At 44.7% G+C, this 18,481-nt stretch overlaps 1 protein-coding gene across 27 annotated transcripts in view; it reads right to left on the bottom strand.

Annotated features, from left to right (window-relative positions):
- RPH3A (rabphilin 3A) overlaps positions 1–17,033 on the bottom strand; it is a 295,693-nt gene extending 278,660 nt beyond the window's left edge. For 21 of the 27 annotated variants that reach the window (XM_081546344.1, XM_081546334.1, XM_081546352.1 and 18 more), the window contains exon 1: positions 16,671–17,033. The gene's annotated coding sequence lies outside the window, so the exon portion shown is untranslated. Of the gene's footprint in view, positions 1–9,070; positions 9,237–14,324; positions 14,493–16,670 lie in introns of those variants that run through there. The other 6 variants (XM_081546351.1, XM_081546349.1, XM_081546330.1 and 3 more) reach the window with 2 other exon arrangements.
- Positions 17,034–18,481: the final 1,448 nt, after the last annotated feature.

The raw sequence follows: 18,481 nt of genomic DNA, 5'->3' as shown, positions 1-18,481 counted from the left end.
AAAAACCCTGTTACCTTTCCATAATAAAATGCTGCTCAGTTTGAAACTGTCTCATGCTGGGGCCATTTTCCTAACTGTTTGGCACCTGCAAAGGGACACAATGACTTTGAATTGAGGGGTAGTGGTGAGAAAAACAAAGGGGAGCAAAGTCAGAGACTGTGATGTTCTTTATATGAGAAGTGTGAGAACAGTGACTTCTATTGCAACTCAAAAGGAGACAGAGATTCCTTGCCTGAGGCTGGTGTCTAAGAGACTGAATCTCTACTTCACTTGAGTCAATTACATTTGATTCAGTACTTCCTAAGCATCATTATGTGAAATGCAGTATGTCTGACTTGTGAGGATGCAAAGATGAGGAAGACAGAGCCACAGTTCTCAAGGAACTTGAAGTCTAATGGGAGAGATCAGACAAAAACTCTAAGAATGATAAATAAATAAATATGGTTTCTAATTACATAATCTTTCTACTCTTTTCTAACAAACGTTTATTCCCACTATTCTTGATAACCACCACCATGTTCCCACTTTCAAGCTATTTGGTCCAGGAGAGCCCCCTGAGAGAAAGATAATTTCAACTATACTGGTTGAGCCCCTTGATCAAGCCATACCTGAAACATTCCCCCTTAGTCTTTTCTGAGCCTTCAAGCTGTAAAGTCCCTGTTTGTTTTGCATAAGCAGGTTTAAGTTATCTTTTTAACTGAAAGAATCCAGACTAATAAAAACATATACAAATACTCTTGCTTATATTATCTCATTTCGTCTTCAAAGCAATTCTGTAAGATTTACAAGAAGGAACTGCTCAGGGACCTGTAAAGGGTAAGACTGGTATGAATAAAGCCAGTTCTATTATGTAACCTAATCAAGCCTTCCTAAAGAAAATGCTTACTCCACCAAATTATCTTGGGCCAGACCTGAGCTTTAGGGTACCAAAGGCAAGAAATTCAATGCTAACATCAATAGAAGATCATGAACCTGGAGACATGAAGAACTATCTGGAAGGAGACTCATATAACTTGTCCAGGCAAAAAAGGCCTAGAGCAGTGTCTCTCAAACTTTGGTATGTATATGGATCAACTGGGGATCTCATTAAAATCCAGGGTCTAATTCAGGAGGTCTAGGGTGGGACCTGAGATTCAACATTTATAACCAGCTTCCAAAAGCTACTGATACAGATGCTGCTAAACCAGGACCACACTTTGAAGAGCCAGGGCTCAGATCACGGCAATGACCATCCAGACACGTTTAGGACAGAGGTAGCTATTGAACATGTTTTATTTGGCTCACACAGTATTTTTTTAAAAAGGTTACTTTATCAGTTTCTCTATTTTGTGTTTGAAACTTTTCATTATAAAAAGTGTCTTAAAATTTAAGCCAATTGTCAAAATCTAAAGATGACTTTACAAAAATGTCCCACTTTCTTCTTCTCAAGAAATCAGATGATCTGGCCACACTGGGCTCACAATCCTGCCTGGAAACATGAATCTCTCTGGTGGGGCTCCAAGTTGATCCCACAGTCCATCTGTTCAGCACAGCACAATGGTTAAAAGTCTGGAACCTGGACCTACCCTGCCCATCTAGTCCTGACCTGGTACTTCTTACCCATGTGACTGAGGGCAAGTAACTCTCACCAGTTTTCCTATCTGTGAAATGGGAATGATAACAAGTAGCAACCTTGAGGTAGGGTGAGGATTAAGTAAATGGATTTGTGTAAAGCTCTCCAGAGAGTGCCTGGTACCCAGTTGGGGCCAGGTAAGGCTTAATATCATTATTTATCTCCTGGTCCTTGTATGCACCTGAGTTTGCCATCCTTGGTTTAGAAGATGAAATTTCAAGAATATTGTCAGTGGGTGAGGCCAGGAAAAACCCCCTCTGACTATGAAAACCACCAACCCTGGGGTGAGACATGAAGACCAGGGTAACAATCTGATACACACAGGCTGATGTTCACTGGCTCTTAAGAGTCCAGATAACAGCACTTTCTGGATCTCCCCTGTTCCTCTCCCTTTGAAAGACCCTTGACTAAGGCCCAAGCAGGGAGAGGTGTCCCAGTTGATGTCAGGCAACCCGTGGAACCTCTGGAGAAGGCGCGCATCCAACACAGGAGGCTACCGAGACCAGGTGTTAACCCCCTGCCCACCTGGGGAAGAGGGACACCGCTGGAGACACGGGCCGCTAAGCCCCAGGGACCAGTTGCGCTGAAGACCACCTGTTTTCCGGCGCGCAGACGCTGCCACTAGCACACCCTTTCGGGGACCCGCCCCCCAAATTCCTGTCGGATCCCGCCGCCAGTCCTGTGTCTTCTCCCCGCCGTCCAATACCGTAGTCGCCCCACCCTCAGTTCTAGCGCATCCTCCAGCTCCAGCTGGCCCCGGGAACATCTTCCTGCGTCCCCCTCCCCACCTCAAACACCACCCCACTATCCTGGACCCCGCGCGCTCGCGGTGGTAGGACCTGCGGTGGCCAGTCCCCCTCCCCTGCGCAAACGCCTTCCCTGCCAGCCCACCTTACCCTCCCGCAGCGACGGAGAGCCCGCCGTCCCTCGTCCTCCTCCTCCAGCCTTGTCGCCTCTGCCACCGCCGCCGCCACCGCTGCAAAGCCACCTGCGCGTGACCCTCGATCACCAACACCCTCCCCCGCCAACCCCCCACGTACACACCCGCGTGCGCGCTCAGACCTTAGATGTGGAGCAGTGGACCAGGGAAAGCTCAAAGATCAGGAAGACCACCTCCCTTCTCCATCCCCCCTCCACCACCGCCTATAAGTTGTCTCTGCAGTTGGGCTTCTTGGCTGGCAGAATCCATTCACCCACTCCTCCCTCCTCCATTCAGTCATTCACTCATGTTCCTTGTCCCCAAATACACAGTGGACTACTGCCACTGGTGGAAGGCACGCGGGGAGCGAGGGGAGTCGTGGGGGGTGTCACTTGCTGTCCCTCTAGGAGCACTTTCTCCCCCTCCTAAGGGTCCTCAAAGAGAAAATCAGGAAAGGTGGGGTTGGGCTAGGCTGGAGGAGTCAACTTTCATCTCTACTCTCAAGAGGAACTGCTGGCTAGAATGAGCAGGATTTTTAATCACTGACTTAAAGGGTGCCTAAAGTGGACTTTCAGCCAGTTTATTTAACCCCTCTGGGACCAAATGAAGTAGAGTGGATGTTGGAAGTATTAAATGCACTGTTCTATGTAACAGTCTTAATAGTGTCTGGCATACAGTAGGCACTCAATCATGGTAGCTATTCTTATTGCCCACTGCATTCAGCAAGACACCTATTTCCAAAGCTGGAATGGAAGAAAACATCCTGCCAGTGTGGAAATCATCTCATTCTCTTCCTCTTTAAGCCAAGTGATATAAACCAGAGCCGTGTGGCCAAGGGTGGCCTGCAAAATATGTTCTGTTTAGTTTAGTCAGTTTTGTTTTTTTTTTAAGTAAACTAATTGCCAACACTTACAAACTGAGAGACTGATGCTGAAACTGATGCTCCAGTACTTCAGCCACCTGATGTGAAGAGCTGACTCATTAGAAAAGACCCTGATGCTGGGAAAGATTGAAGGCGGGAGGAGAAGGGGACGACAGAGGACGAGATGGTTGGATGGCGTCACTGACTGAATGGACATGAATTTGAGCAAGCTCCGGGAGATGGTGAAGGACAGGGAAGCCTGGCGTGCTGCAGTCCATGGCATTGCAAAGAGTCGGACATGACTGAGCGACTGAAAAACAACAACAAACTGAGAGGGCACATAAATATGGGGATTTTCAGTACCTCTTTGATAAATAGAAAGTTTGGGCCATCTAACCCCACTTTCCTGGAAGCAGGAAGTTCAAGAGCAGTGGGTCCTTTAAACAAGTGTTTTTTCCAGCATTTCTTTTTAATTTTTTTTTGGTCAGACCATGTGGCATGTGGGATCCTAGTTCCCGGACCAAGAATCAAACCTGTGCCCCCTGCATGAAGCATGGCATCTTAACCACTGGACTGCCAGGGAAGTCACGGGTGTTTCTTCTGATTAGTCAGCTTCCACCAGGCACACAAGGTCTTCTTTGCCCCTGTGAACTTTTATATTTATTAATTTATTTGGCTTCATCAGATATTCATTGCGGCTTGCAGGATCTTCATTGGGCTTATTCTGGCTATTTACAGGGCAGGCTAGAGCTAGGCTAGTGTCAGGAGTTAGCTCCCCTCCCTTCTCCCAGAGCATGTCAACCCATGCCTGGCCAAAGGTGGGGGATAAGCATCAGATCCCAGATCCCTCACTCCTTGGAGGAGGATACACTGAATGTGGATTTGGGCTCTGTTGCCTCAGTGGTAGTCTGTTCAAGATGCATCTGATTTGCTTCCTTCCTTCGCTTTCCCCTCTCCCCCACTGATGCTTCCTGAGGCTGCCTCCCCAAATAATTGATTTGCACTTACATCTTTGTCTCAGGGTCAGCTGCTGGAGGAGGTCATCGAGAGGATGTGACTACCCTTTGGCCCTTGAGGTGACCCTGGGCAATCAGGGGCTCTTCACCTCCCGTCTTCTGACCTAGGAATGTACATTCTGCCCACTGTTCCTGCAGTGAGAAGCATTTTCCAGGACAGCCTTGGGAGAGTAAGGTGAGGTTGATACCATCTGGATGGTATATGTAACTGAGCCCAGTTATGGCGTCTCTGTAAACTTTTCAGACTCTGGCAGGCCGGTGTGGAGATATCTCCATCTTGTGTTGGTCCAAGACAAGCCTCGGAAGTAAGTTCCCTTACTTACTGAAACTGCCACCTACCAGCCTGGAGTGGCTGTCCCTTTCTTTGGTCTCTCCTTGCTCTGTGTGTGTGAACCAACATCTGCTGCTGGAGGAACACAAATTAGGACACTCCACACTGCACTTAACATACTATCCAAATACCCTATCTGGTCTACATTGCAGGGATGACCTGGTCCCTGTTGCTGCCTACTCCCAGCAGTTCAGTGAGCCAGGCTTTCACCTCCTCAGACTTGCTGAGATTCGGTGGCCTCAATGCTTTTCTACAGGCCCTCTATCCTTTTCACTTGTGGGCCATTTCCCCAGAAGAGCTTTCTCTCACTCCTCATCCTAAATTCAGCACCCCTCTGCCTGCTCCCGATTATTTTCCTTCCAGCCTGTATCACCACTTGTAATGATATATTTGTCTGCTTATTTAATGCTTACTTCCCTTTCCAAATTGTGAGCCTCTTTGAGGATAACCATATCTGTCTTATTCACCACTGTAAACCCAAAGCCTGCTTCACAGAGGTGCTCAATACATATTTATTACACAAATGAACAAAGTGTTATTATTATTATGCCCATTTCACAGAAGAGTAAGTTGATGTTCAGAGGATCGAATCATTTGTTCAAGGTAACACATTTGGAAAAGTGAAAGGGTCTGGATTTAAACCTGACTCAGGAAAATGTCTGCTGAGTCATATGGTAAGTGTCTATTTAACTTTATAGGGGACAACAAACTATTTTCCAAAGTTGTTGTACCCTTTTGCATTGCCACCAGCAACATATGAAAGTTCTAGATGCTCCATATTTTTGTCAATACTCAATGTTGTCAGCTTTATTAATTTTAACCATTCTACTGGGAGTGTTGATGTACCTCATTGTGGCTTTAATTTTGCATTTCCCTAATGATTAATACAGGCCTCCCAGGTGGCACTAGCGGTAAAGAATCTGCCTGCCAATGCAGGAGATGCAAGAGACGCAGGTTCGATCCCTGGATTGGGAAGATCCTCTAGAGAAGGAAATGGCAACCTGCTCCAATATTCTTGCCTAGAAAATTTCATGGACAGAGGAGCCTGGTGAGCTACAGTCGGTGGGGGTCGCAAAGAGTCGGACATGACTGAGCACAGAGCACAATAATTAATAACACTGAACATCTTTTCATGGGCTTATTGGCCATTTGATATCTTCTTTTGTGAAATCTTTTTTATTTCATAAAATAAAATAAAGATGGGAAGATAATGACCCAATCATGGAACAGGGTAGAAGCAAAGTATGAGACGGGAGAGCAGAAACCAGGTCAACTTGGCAGGTGGGAAGACCGAGTGGAGTTGTGAAATTAAAATGTTAAAAGCTGGAGAAGGAAAAAGTAAGGACTATTACAGCAGGAAGATTTGCCCACTGCTGTATCTCCAGCACTGACCTTGCCTGCCATGTAGTAAGTACCCACTAAATATTTGTTGAATGAATAGTAGCAGCCTTATGATATTTTTACTATTTGTCCCATGACTGCCCTCCCTTCCCTCCACCTTTCTTTCCTTCAATATTAGAGAGTATATTCACATCCTATGTAACTGACTGGGGGCTTGAATAGGGTGGCAGGATGAGTCAGGGGCAAGTACTTTGGACTGAATGCTGCATCCTCCCAAAATTCATATATTGAAATCTTAATCCAAGATGTGATGGTATTTGGAGGTGGGGATATGGGCCTTTGGGAGGCAATTATGTTAGTGGGGCCATCGTGACAGGATTAGTGTCCTTACAAGGAGAGGGAGAGAGAGATCTCTCTCTTTCCTTCTCTCTCTCAGCACACACCCAGGAAAAGACCATGAGAGGACAGAAGCTGGGACAGAGCCCTCATCAAGAACTCCACCATGCTAGGACTTCCCTGGTGGTCCAGTGGTTAAGCCTCCAAGCTTTCACTGCAGGGGGTGTGAGTTCAATTCCTGGTTGGGGAACTAAGATCCTACATGCCCCCACAGCACAGCCAAAAAAAAAAAAAAAAAGAATTCCACCATGCTGGCACCCTGATCTCAGACTTCCAGCCTCCAGAACTATGAGAAATAAATGTTTGTTATTTAAGCAGCCTAGAGAGCTGAAGCATTCAGAAGGCATGGATTTGTCCTCCAAGGAAATCACAGTCCTATTCACCTCCAAGAACTAAGATAATGGCTGTAAAAACACCTGGATCAAGATACAGTGGTATCTATCCATAAAGTAGAATATTATTCAACCATAAAAAGGAAGGAAACACTGATTTATGGTGCAACATGGATGACTCTTGAAAATATTATGCTCACTGAAAGAAGCCAGTCACAAAAAAAACACGTAAGATCCCATTTTTATGAAATGTTCAGAATAGGTAAATCCATCAAGACAGAAAGATGAGTGGTTGCCAGAGGGTAGGAGGAGAAAAGAGAGTGGAAAGTGACTGTTAACTGGGTACACATTTCCTTTTTGGGTGACAGAAAGGTTTTAGAACTAGATAGTGGTGATGGTTGCACAACATTGTGAATGTCACTGACTTGAACCCCTTAAAATGGTTAATTTTATGCAAGATGAATTAAAAAAAAAAAGGCCTATGAACATAAAAATGGGAATTTTTCTGAAAAATCCCTCATAGGGGTTATTCTAGCTAATGCCAGAGACTTTGCTGCTGGTGCCTAGTTCCATGTCTCATGTGGGGCTGCCACGCTGCCCGGTTCCAAGGGCACTATTCACACAGTATTTATTCTACATAAGTGGCGCCCCCTAGAGTTGTGAGACGTGGCAGCTCCACTTTTAGGGTCAGAAACAGATCTGACTGGCTGGAATGCCGCTGCCTCCCCAAGTTTGTGTCTTTATCCTCTCCCCCAAAAGGCTCAGGGACGTGGCTCTGACAATCCTGACTCCAATTAGAAAAGCAGTCTTAGAGGCTGGATCACGGGTGCCTGCAGGTGGCTGGTGAGAGTCCCAGACAGCCCCGGAAGGACGGCTTCTTCACTCTTTACAGAATCTCTATCCCAGGGTTGTTAGGCTGGTTCAAAGGGCAGAGTGAAGAGTGCTTGGTAATTGCATTGAGCTGGGGAGCTTGCTTCCCAATTACTGGCCATTTGAAGTTATTTGATGTGGGAAAAGTGTCTGCACTGCTGAACTTCCTCTAAGCTGCTGTGGGAACAGCAAGAGAGCACCGGCTCCACACTGAGATGGACCAGATGCCAACCAGAGATGCCTCTCTGTCTATTTTGGTGTTAGCCATTCCCTCCTGGGCACAGCTGGGCCAAGATGGGCACTTAAAAATAATCATCCTTATCAAACTGTCATTGACATGCCATAACACTAAAAAAAGAAACAACTTTATGGTGGTATGATTTCCGTACAACAATGCACCCATTAAGTGTACAGTTTGGTGCATTCGGGGGCTACCCTGGTGGCTCAGCAGTAAAGAATACTCCTGCAGTGCAGGAGACAGCCTGCAATGCAGGAGCTGCTGCTGCTAACTCGTTTCAGTCGTGCCCGACTCTGTGCGATCCCATAGACGGCAGCCCACCAGGCTCCCCCATCCCTGGGACTCTCCAGGCAAGAACACTGGAGTGGGCTGCCATTTCCTTCTCCAGCAATGCAGGAGACCTGGGTTCAATCCCTGGGCATCTGCATAACCACCACTCCAGTAAAGATACAGAACCTTTCCATCACCCCAGAAACTTTCCTCATATTCCTCTGCCCTTAATCACCACCTCCTCAATCCCAGACAGCCATTGACATGTGAAAGAGCTCTAGAATTTCATTTAAATAAAATCATACAATATGCACGTTTTTCTATCTGGCTTTTTTTTTGCTTGGCAGAATGTTTTTTGCATTTGTCCACAATGTTGACTGTATCAGTGGTTCATTCTCCTTTCATCACTAACAAGTATTCCATTATATGGATACACCAGAATTTGTTTATCTATGCACACATTGATGGGTGTTTGGGTCACATCCATTTTGGAGCTATTATGAATTGCACTGCTGTGTGCAAATCTTTGTATAAGCATATGCTTTCATTTCTCTTGGGTAAATGCCCAGGAGTGGAACTAATGGGTCATATGATAAAGTGTATGGTGAACTTTATAAGAAATTGCCAAACTATTTTCCCAAAGTAATTGTACCACTTTGTGTTCCCATCAGCAGCTCATGAATGCTCCAGTTGCTCCACACCCTCACAAACACTTAATATTGTCAGTCTTATCAGTGTGAGCCAATCTGGTAGATGTGTAGTGGTTGTCTCATTGGGGTGTTAATTTGTATTTCTCTAATGATTATTACTGTTGAACACCTTTTCATGTGTTTATTGGCCACTTATGTACATTGTTTTTTGAACTGTCAAGTATTTTGCTCACATTTTGATTGGGTCATTTCCTCGATGTTGAATTATAAGATGATATATTCCAAAGGCAAGGGGTGAAGTTATTCAAGATTCTCATTGTGATGGGAAGGGTTCCTAGTCTCTGTTTCTCTCTGGGGTCTGGCCAGGATGACTGAGAAGGGAGCCTTTGGTCGTATAACCTGAGGTGCAAAAAGATTAAAAGCATAAATCCTTATAGCATAAAGCACACAGGAGGATGTTTGGTAATTGGTATTCATGAGAATCACCTAGAAAACTTGTTGAACCAGAGATTCCCTGGGAGCCTCACTCCAAGTGTTTGACTCAGTAGCTCTAAGGCAGAGCCCAGGAATCTGCCTTTCCAACAAGCTCCCAGATGATTCTAAAGCTGCTGGTCTGGGGACCACAGTTTGAGTTACACCTTAAAGATGCTTGATGCTGAAGATAGACCACAGTGAGGACCCCTTACTCCACCCTCTTTTCCAATCTGTCATCTCTGAAGCCCTCCCCTCTTCCCCCATCCACCCACCCATCCCACACTGCAGAGTAACTGGACAGAATGGAATGAGTGACAGACCACATTGTCAACATAGAGAGGACCAACACAGTCCAGGGGCTCAAGGAGAGTGCTTTCCCCACTGACCTCATAGGGGTAGACACACCCTACCTAAGGAGTGCCCTAAAAGTCAAGAACAGAAGTCACAAACTAGCTGAGTCAGGCCTGGATATGAGCTTCTTTTTTTGTGGGCAAGGGGGTTGTCTACACAGTAGTCAAGATTCTTCTGAATTAGTCATCAAAATTGACAAGGTACACAAAATTGACAATAAATCTAAGGTCATTTTTTTAAAGCCAATGGTTGCAACCAAATTCTTTTTTTTTCTTTTTTATTTAATTTTCTATTTTTTTAAATTTTTTTTTTTTTTATAAATTTATTCATTTTAGTTGGGGGCTAATTACTTTACAATATTGTAATAGTTTTTGCCATACATTGGTTTTTATTGTTGTTATTTTTAAATCTTTTTTCAAACCCTTCTGTCAAGGCCTGACTTTCAATAGGTCGAAGCTAGGGAGCTGCTCTGCTACAAATGAAACCCCAACACAGAAGCAGGTCGTCTAAGAATCAAATGCTTCTTAAACTTTCGTGCAAAAGGTAGAATTATGCTTATTAAAAATAACTCTTAGTGACTTTAGCATCTGAGTTTAGGACCTAGAAATACATCTGGGGGCAAAGATACCTGGAGAGACAGCAAAAGCTTATTAGAAGTGGGAATGTATATAGATAGGCGTGTATGTGCACAGCACACTTTTGTTTCCTTTTCTTTTTTTTGGCGACACAGCACAGCATGGGGGATCTTAGTTCCCCCACCAGGGATCAAAACTGCCCCTTGCACTGAGGATTCAAAGTCTTAACCACTGGACCACCAAGGAAAAACACGTATTTTTTTCTTATTATGTGTTTATTGAGCTAAAAGACCGCACAACCCTAATTGAAACCTTAACAGGAAAGACACTTTGATTTTGCAAATTTATAAACTACAGAGTAAAATATAAATAAAGAAACCAGGAAAAAAAAAAAAAAAGAAGAAGAAATGGAAAGGAAAGAACACCTACAGTTGCCAGTAACTAGGGGCGGATGAAATAAGAAATATTTTCGGTCTTAGTTAAACCTTTAGAAATTTTCCAAAGTGCTTAAATGACAGAGGGGAAAAAAAAAAAGGAAGTAGAGTGAATACGGGAGAGGGCACTGCCAATTCAGATGAAGCTAAAAATTTAAATTCTTGTTAAACAATCCTAACAAGTTGGCATTCAAAAGATGATATTAATAAAAATGCTCTATTCAAAAAGATGGTTTGGTGTAAAGTACTTTTTCCCCTTTATACTTTCCCTTACCCCTCAGGCATTTGGGATATAAAGATTGGATTTGAATTTCAATGTTGCTGTTTATTAGCTGTGTGACCTTGGACAATTCACTAGACCTTTCTGATCCTCAGTTTCCTTACTTGTAAATTGGGAATAGTGAAAATTACTTCTCAGGGAAACTGGAGAAAACTCAGCAGTAGACCTTAGGCAGAATTCAAAAGGTCCACAGCAGCGGACCTCCCTGGTGGTCCAGTGGCTAAGGCTCCACTTTCCCAATGCAGGGGGCCAGGGTTCAAACCCTGCTCAGGGAACTAGATCCCGCATACTGCAACTAAAGATCATGCACTACAAAATGAAGGTAGAAGATTCTACGTGCCACAACTAAGACCCAGCACAGCCAAATAAGTAAATAAATAAATATGTATTTAACACTAAACACTAAATTTATTACTAAACTCATGTTTAAAAAAAAAACCCTTGCCTACGAATATTAGGTGCAGCTGGCTGCTGAAAGTTTTCAGGTCTGTGTGCCCAGAAATGGAGTGTGCCAAGTGGATATGAGCAGGGCACCCACAACATCTGTTACAGGGAGTCACTGAAGGATTTTAAGCAGAGTGATTTTCAAAGCTCACTCTGGTCTTTGAGAGGATAACAGGCTGTAGGTGACATCAGTGGAACACAAGTGTAGCGTGGATCCTGCTGGCAGTAACTCGGGCAGGAGATGGCCGTAGTTTGGACCAGGATGGTGGATGGGGTTGGAGAGAGTTCAAAGTAGGAACTGCAGGGCTTGGCGATGGATTGGATGTGGGCCTGAGAGAGAGTGGGGCATCGAGGATAGCTCCTAAATGTCTGGCTTTGTCAACTAGGTGAACGAAGATGCTATTCTCTGAAAAGGAATTGGAGAAGAAAATGCTGGTATTATGTGGAATTTTATTACATTAAGGAGACTGCAACTAGTCTGGGGCCTTCCCTATGCTAGGCACTCAGTAAGGTTCTGTGTTTTACCTTCCACTTTCATGTTCTTTGGAGACAATATCAAAGCCTGCTGGGGCCCACAGAAAGTGAAACATTTAATCTCTGGGAAATAACAGACAATAGAAACAAACTTCCCAGCCCACCTTGTCAGGTTTATTGAAATTTCATGTGATATCCCTGGTGACTCAGATGGTAAAAATCTGCCTGCAGGAGACCCGGGTTCAGTTCCTAGGTCAGGAAGATCCCCTGCAGAAGGGAATGGCAACTCAGTCCAATATTCTTGCCTGGAGAATTCCATGGACAGAAGAGCCTGGCGGGCCCGTCCGTGGAGTCACAAAAAATCAGATACGACTGAGTGACTAACACACATGTGACATCCCAACCCAATTCTGGAAGCAAATTCCAGAAATTACCTTTGGTCCTGATACACCAGGGGCAGATCTTTTTTTTTTTGATTGGCATCAATTATAAGCTGAGGGTTAGAACAATGTGGTCATTTTCAGCTGGCGATGTGCTTTTAGTTCAGTATTTTCAAATGGCTCAGAGTTTTCCTCTTAACACATGGTCCAAAAATAAACATGGAAGAGCAAACATTTGGGATTGCTCCAGAAGATTTGAATCAGTCATTCATATATTCAATAAACATTAGCATCGAGCGTTTTCAAGGGAACTGGTAGAGAGAGGAGCTTTCTCAAGGAGCTAAATCATATGAGCAGAGATGAAACCGTTCACAGCCAAGAAAGAAAGTGTACTGGGGGGGGGTCAGAAAAGGGGGTGATTATTATCCACAAGTGTCTTTATAGGGAATACAGGGACATGGAATGATGCAATAGACTTAGAGACAGAAAGACATGCAGAGTTACCTGAAAAGGACTGCAAATTGGTACAACCACTTTGGAAAACTGGCGATAACTATTAGAATTACACATACATAAACACGGTAATCTAGCAATTCCATTCCTAGGCATATTCCAAAGACAAATGCATTCATTTGTTCACTAAAAGACATGTGCTCGAAAGTTCAAGGTCATGCTATTCGTAAGAGCAAAAAAATCAAAGAAACTGGAAACAACACAAGTGCTGACCAATAGTAGTCTGAATGAACAAACTGTGGCATATTTACACAGTGGAGTATTATTATATACTGTACAGCAATGTGAATAGTTTACAAGAACATGCAATAACATGGATGATTCCCATACAGTTATAATTCTAATAATAATACTTTACAGTTGGTCATACTGTTAAATAATTTCAAGAAATACTGAGAAGTAATTGCTAGAATGGGCTTCCCTGGTTCTAGGACTCAGTGGTAAAGAATCCGCCTGCCAATGCAAGAGATGGGGGTTTAATCCCTGAGTGGGGAAGATCCCCTGGAGGAGATCTATTCTTGCCTAGAAAATTCCATGGACAGAGGAGCCTGGTGGGCTACAGTCCCTGGGGTCATGACTGAGCAACTGAGCACAATACACACATACACAATTCCTAGAATAAACACTGTCCCAGGTACTGGAGATGCAGACAGTAAACAAGATCTTGAAAAACTCTTACCTTCATGTATTGTACATTCTAGTGAAGGGAACAGACAGCAAATAAGTAATATATCTGAAATCCCTGAACATGTTTTAGTATGGTTTTGGCTTTTTAATGGAATTAAGTAACTTAATGGCCAGGATTGAATTAAATGAACATTATCCCCTAAACCTGGAGTTGAGGAACATCTGTGGAGAGGGGTGGCCCTTGATGGATATCGAGGGACCACCAAATCTCATAGAATTATATGTAAAATGTTGTATGTCTGGGGGTTTTTCTGGGGAGATGGTCCAAGGCATTCTCAGATTCTTAAAAAGGTTGCTGACCCAAAGGGAGTTCCAAATCTCCAGATTCTCCCCAGTGCTGCTCAGGGAGCATATACACACTCCCAGAACACTTGCCAATAATTATGGGATCAACTGTATTTTGCTTGATTTGCTCAACATTATTTCTCTGAACCAGCAAATGTATAGCCCTGTCCTATGTGTCATTCATAAATGCTACAAAAGATCTTGCTGCTTCATACTCTGATCGCTTTGCAGAACTACTCCCTGCCCATCCGTCAGGCATGGGGTTGTCTCCCCTGTCTTACCATCCCACAAAGGTTGCTGTGAGCGCTTTGGAAAGATTGTTTGTCCCTTTTAAAGTGTTGTCTTGAAGTGTTTTCAAAAACTGCAAGAAGTGGGTCAAATAGTACCAACAGTTTAATACTCCAGAATGGCTTTTGACCGCATTTTCAATACAGCAAGAATAGCTATTAAAAATCACCTACAGGATATGACAAAGGGATCGTTTTAGCTTTAATTCATCATTGATCTTCCTCTCCCCCCAACAATAGTATTCATTTATCTGTGATAAAATAGCAGAATGAAACATACTTATTACAATAATGGAAAAATACCTATTTTCTGGCAAGATATTTCATGCTTCTATGCCCTTGGAAGTTCCTCTCAAATTTTTTTCATTCACTATAACCAATGTGTCAGTTTCAGGGTAAACAGGCAAGATGGAGTGGGGGTGGGGGGTAGGGGTTGAAGGGTGGAATGTTGCCATGGTAACAAAGGATTTCAGTGATGAGTATCCATGGTGATTGTTGCTAAATTCTGAAAGGCTTTAAATGCTTTATCTAAAATACATAACAACTGTGCAGCTGCTGAGGATGTTGTGAGAGGAAGAGAGGAATGGACTGTTTGTTCCTTTATGGATATGTGCTTGGTGTGGTTCAGAAGGGAAAAAATAAGGCAGTTTAAGGACAGACGTGTTCCCTGTGTGATGCTATTTAACAGCTATCAAGGTCTGCTCTCCCTCTAACACAGGATGCTCTCACAGTTCTGGGTTGCAGTTTTACCTCGATTGCCTACTTGACAGGATAACGCTTGAGATAAATTCCAGCAGGAGCCAGTTCCCACCCTGCTTGGGCACCCTGCCCACATCACTGCCTCAGAACAGAAATACCCAGAACCCTGAGCAGAACTGAGAGTTCCCAAGGGGTGAACCCCAATGGAAGCTTAAAATGAAGGCTGAGGATTGTGAAGCAGGGACTATTTTTTTCATCCCCAAATTTGAATGGAAGATGAATTGGAGGAGTGGGACTAGAATCCAGGTGGTCTAATTAGTAATTCAGAGTTCACTCATTCCCTTTTGTATTAGAATGAACTTTGGCTATGAACAGCAAAGATCCAACATAACAGAAACTTTTAAAAATAGAAGCTCATTTCTCTTTTATAAATCCAATCAATTCATTAAGCAATAAATCCAGAGGCTCAGGGGGCCAGGGTCCCCTTACTGCTCCACTAGACTCCATATTCATGGTCCTTTCTTTGTCTACCATGGCTGCCTAATTCTAACCATCACATCCAAATTCCAACCAACAGGGAAGAGGAAGCAATGAAGAAATAAAAGCAATGGTCCAAATAAATGTCTTTTTAAAGAAGGTTCCTAAAAACTGCTCCCCGACACTTTCCTTTATACCTCATCTATTGTTACCAAACACAAGTCCGTGTGCCGATATACAGCGAGGCCAAACAATATCAAAACGATGGAGTTTGGAGCAGAGAAAGGCTTACTGCAGGGCCATCCAAAGAAATGGATGACTCATGCCTTAAAAACTCTGAACTTCCTGAAAGCTTTCGGCAAAGCTCTTTTGTAGGAAAGGTGAGGGAGGGGCATGGTTAGTTGTTGCAAACATCTAGGTGTCAGATCCTTTTGTTCTTGAGGTCAGGACATAATCAGGTTATGATATATAAACCTATAAACCTACAAACCTATAAACCTTCACCAAAACAAATGTTAGTCTCTGTTCTGATAATAAAGAGCAAGGTCCCAAGGCTTAACTTTTGCCCTCTAGGGCCCCTATGCCAGCCAGTTACTCTGCCCAGGAGCATTTGTCCAGCATCCAGTCTGGGTCCTTCTGCCTGTGCCCAGATCCTGCTGAAGAGGCAGATCTCAGCTGGTGGTGCCCTCAGGGCCAGATCCCCAGACCCTGCCCAGCCGTCATCACTGAGGGAGCCAGGCACCCAGGACCCAGCCACTCTCAGGCTTTTCATTTAGACAGGAGAGAATAGTTGTATAAGATCAATAGAACACATGTCATAGCAAGTCTCAGGTTAATTCCCAGCTCATCACAATTGCCCTTCTTTGAGAACAGCCCCAACTGTTACGGAAATCACTGACCAAAACTGCCCACCCTCGCCAGGCATGATAGTAACCACTTGCATGAGTTATCAAACACTAAGTCCTGGTAAGGAACATGGAACTGACAAGCTACTACCAACCAGAATAAAAAAAAATCAAAAGGAAAGAGGTGAGACGCCAGTCCGTATGTTCTGCCATCTTCCCAGAGACCTTCTCACCGGACTCCATCTTGGCTGAGCAATGCATGCGCCACCAGGAAGGACCCTGAGTCGGAATGATTGGTCAGAAACAACCTGGAAACTAACCCCATCACCATAAAACCTGAGACTGCAAGCCGCCGGGCTGAGCAGTCCTCCTAGGTTCCCTTACCCTGCTGCTCTCCGCCCAGGGCGTCCCTCCCCAATAAAGTCTCTTGCTTCGTCAGCACGGGTGTCTCCTCGAACAATTCCTTTCTGAGTGTTAGACCTGAGCCCAGCCTCCGGGCCCTGGAAGGGGTCTGCTTTCCTCCAACACAACCACAGAGGTGGACTTGAGGTAATAATGTGCAATATCCTTGCAACTTAACCCTGGCCTCTGGTTATCTCCTAGAGGTAGACAACTGATCTAAACTCACCAAGTTGTGAAACTTGAACAGAGAGACTGAAGCTGATGGAAACTATTTCCTTAAGGGCAGCATCCACGTACTCCAGCTGAGGCCTCTGCGGACATCAGGACGTTCGGAGACGGCCGCCATTAGGTGGAGGAGGCGGGGATCAGGGAAAGGTTCGCCTCCGCCTCGAGGCCAGGACGAGGGCTCTGGAGGTCTACCGGCAAGACACAGCCCTCAGCCTGTCCCTGGGCCCCTGGTTCACCTGCCAGCCCTGAGCTGGAGGGCCCCTGGGAGAAGGCTGAGCTCCACCTCTGGGCACACTCGCCTCTGAGAGAGCCACCCGCTGCCAGGCTGACCGCTGGAGGAGCGAGACCTCCACCTCCGCACACTCTGGATCTCGTTCCAACGGTCTTGCTGCCACGGTCTCGCGGTAACATGCCGCCCCACCCCCACCCTCCAGGACTGTAGTGTTTGAGACGATCTTAAATAGTACATAGGGCTTCCCTGGTGGCTCAGACTGTAAAAATTTGCCTGCAATGCAGGAGACTGGGGTTCGATCCTTGGGTCAGGAAGATCCCCTGGAAAAGGGAATGGCAACCCAGTCCATTCTTTCCTGGAGAATTTCATGGACAGAGGAGCCTGGCAGGAGCAACTAACACATAATCTTTACCTTGGGAGAATTCGTCCCTTTTTTCATTCCTTTCCAATCCTGAGCACAACAAGGAGAAAGTCTCAAGTTGGTAACCACAGGTCCCCAGTGTTGCTCACACTTGCTATTGCCTCCTTTTAACAAAGAGAGTTACATCAAGGCTGTATATTGTCACCCTGCTTATTTAACTTACATGAAGAGTACATCATGAGAAATGCTGGGCTGGAAGAAGCACAAGCTAGAATCAAGATTGCCAGGAGAAATATCAATAACCTCAGATATGCACATGACACCACCCATATGATAGTAAGTGAAGAAGAACTAAAAAGCCTCTTGATGAAAGTGAGAGAGGAGAGTGAAAAAGTTGGCTTAAAGCTCAACATTCAGAAAACTAAGATCATGGCTCTGGTCCCATCACTTCATGTGAAATAGATGGGGAAACAGTGGAAACAGTGTCAGACTTTATTTTTGGGGGCTCCAAATCACTGCAGATGGTGATTACAGCCATGAAATTAAAAGACGCTTACTCCTTGGAAGGAAAGTTATGACCAACCTAGATAGCATATTTAAAAGCAGAGACATTACTTTGCCAACAAAGGTCCATCTAGTCAAGGCTATGGTTTTTCCAGTGGTCATGTATGGATGTGAGAGTTGGACGGTGAAGAAAGCTGAGCACCGAAGAATTGATGCTTTTGAACTGAGGTGTTGGAGAAGACTCTTGAGAGTCCCTTGGACTGCAAGGAGATCCAACCAGTCCATCCTAAAGGAGATCAGTCCTGGGTGTTCATTGGAAGGTCTGATGTTGAAGCTGAAACCCCAATCCTTTGGCCACCTCATGCAAAGAGCTGACTCATTGGAAAAGACCCTGATGCTGGGAAGGATTGGGGGGTAGGAGGAGAAGGGGACAACAGAGGATGAGATGGCTGGATGGCATCACCGACTCAGTGGACGTGAGTTTGGGTAAACTCCGGGAGTTGGTGATGGACAGGGAGGCCTGGAATGCTGCGATTCATGGGGTCGCAAAGAGTCTGACACGACTGAGAGACTGAACTGAACTGAACAAAAAGAGAGGAAGTCTCTGCCCAGAGTTCTTTTTTAATAATTTTTAAATTTATTCGGCTGCTGTGGGTCTTAGTAGTGGCATACGGGATCTGGTTTCCTGACCAGGGATTGAACCCCGGATATC

Source organism: Giraffa tippelskirchi, chromosome 11, assembly GCF_054371585.1.
Source record: "Giraffa tippelskirchi isolate mGirTip1 chromosome 11, T2T-mGirTip1v1.2.pri, whole genome shotgun sequence".
NCBI classification, from domain to species: Eukaryota; Metazoa; Chordata; class Mammalia; order Artiodactyla; family Giraffidae; genus Giraffa; species Giraffa tippelskirchi.
This window is presented reverse-complemented; position numbering and strand designations above follow the sequence as displayed.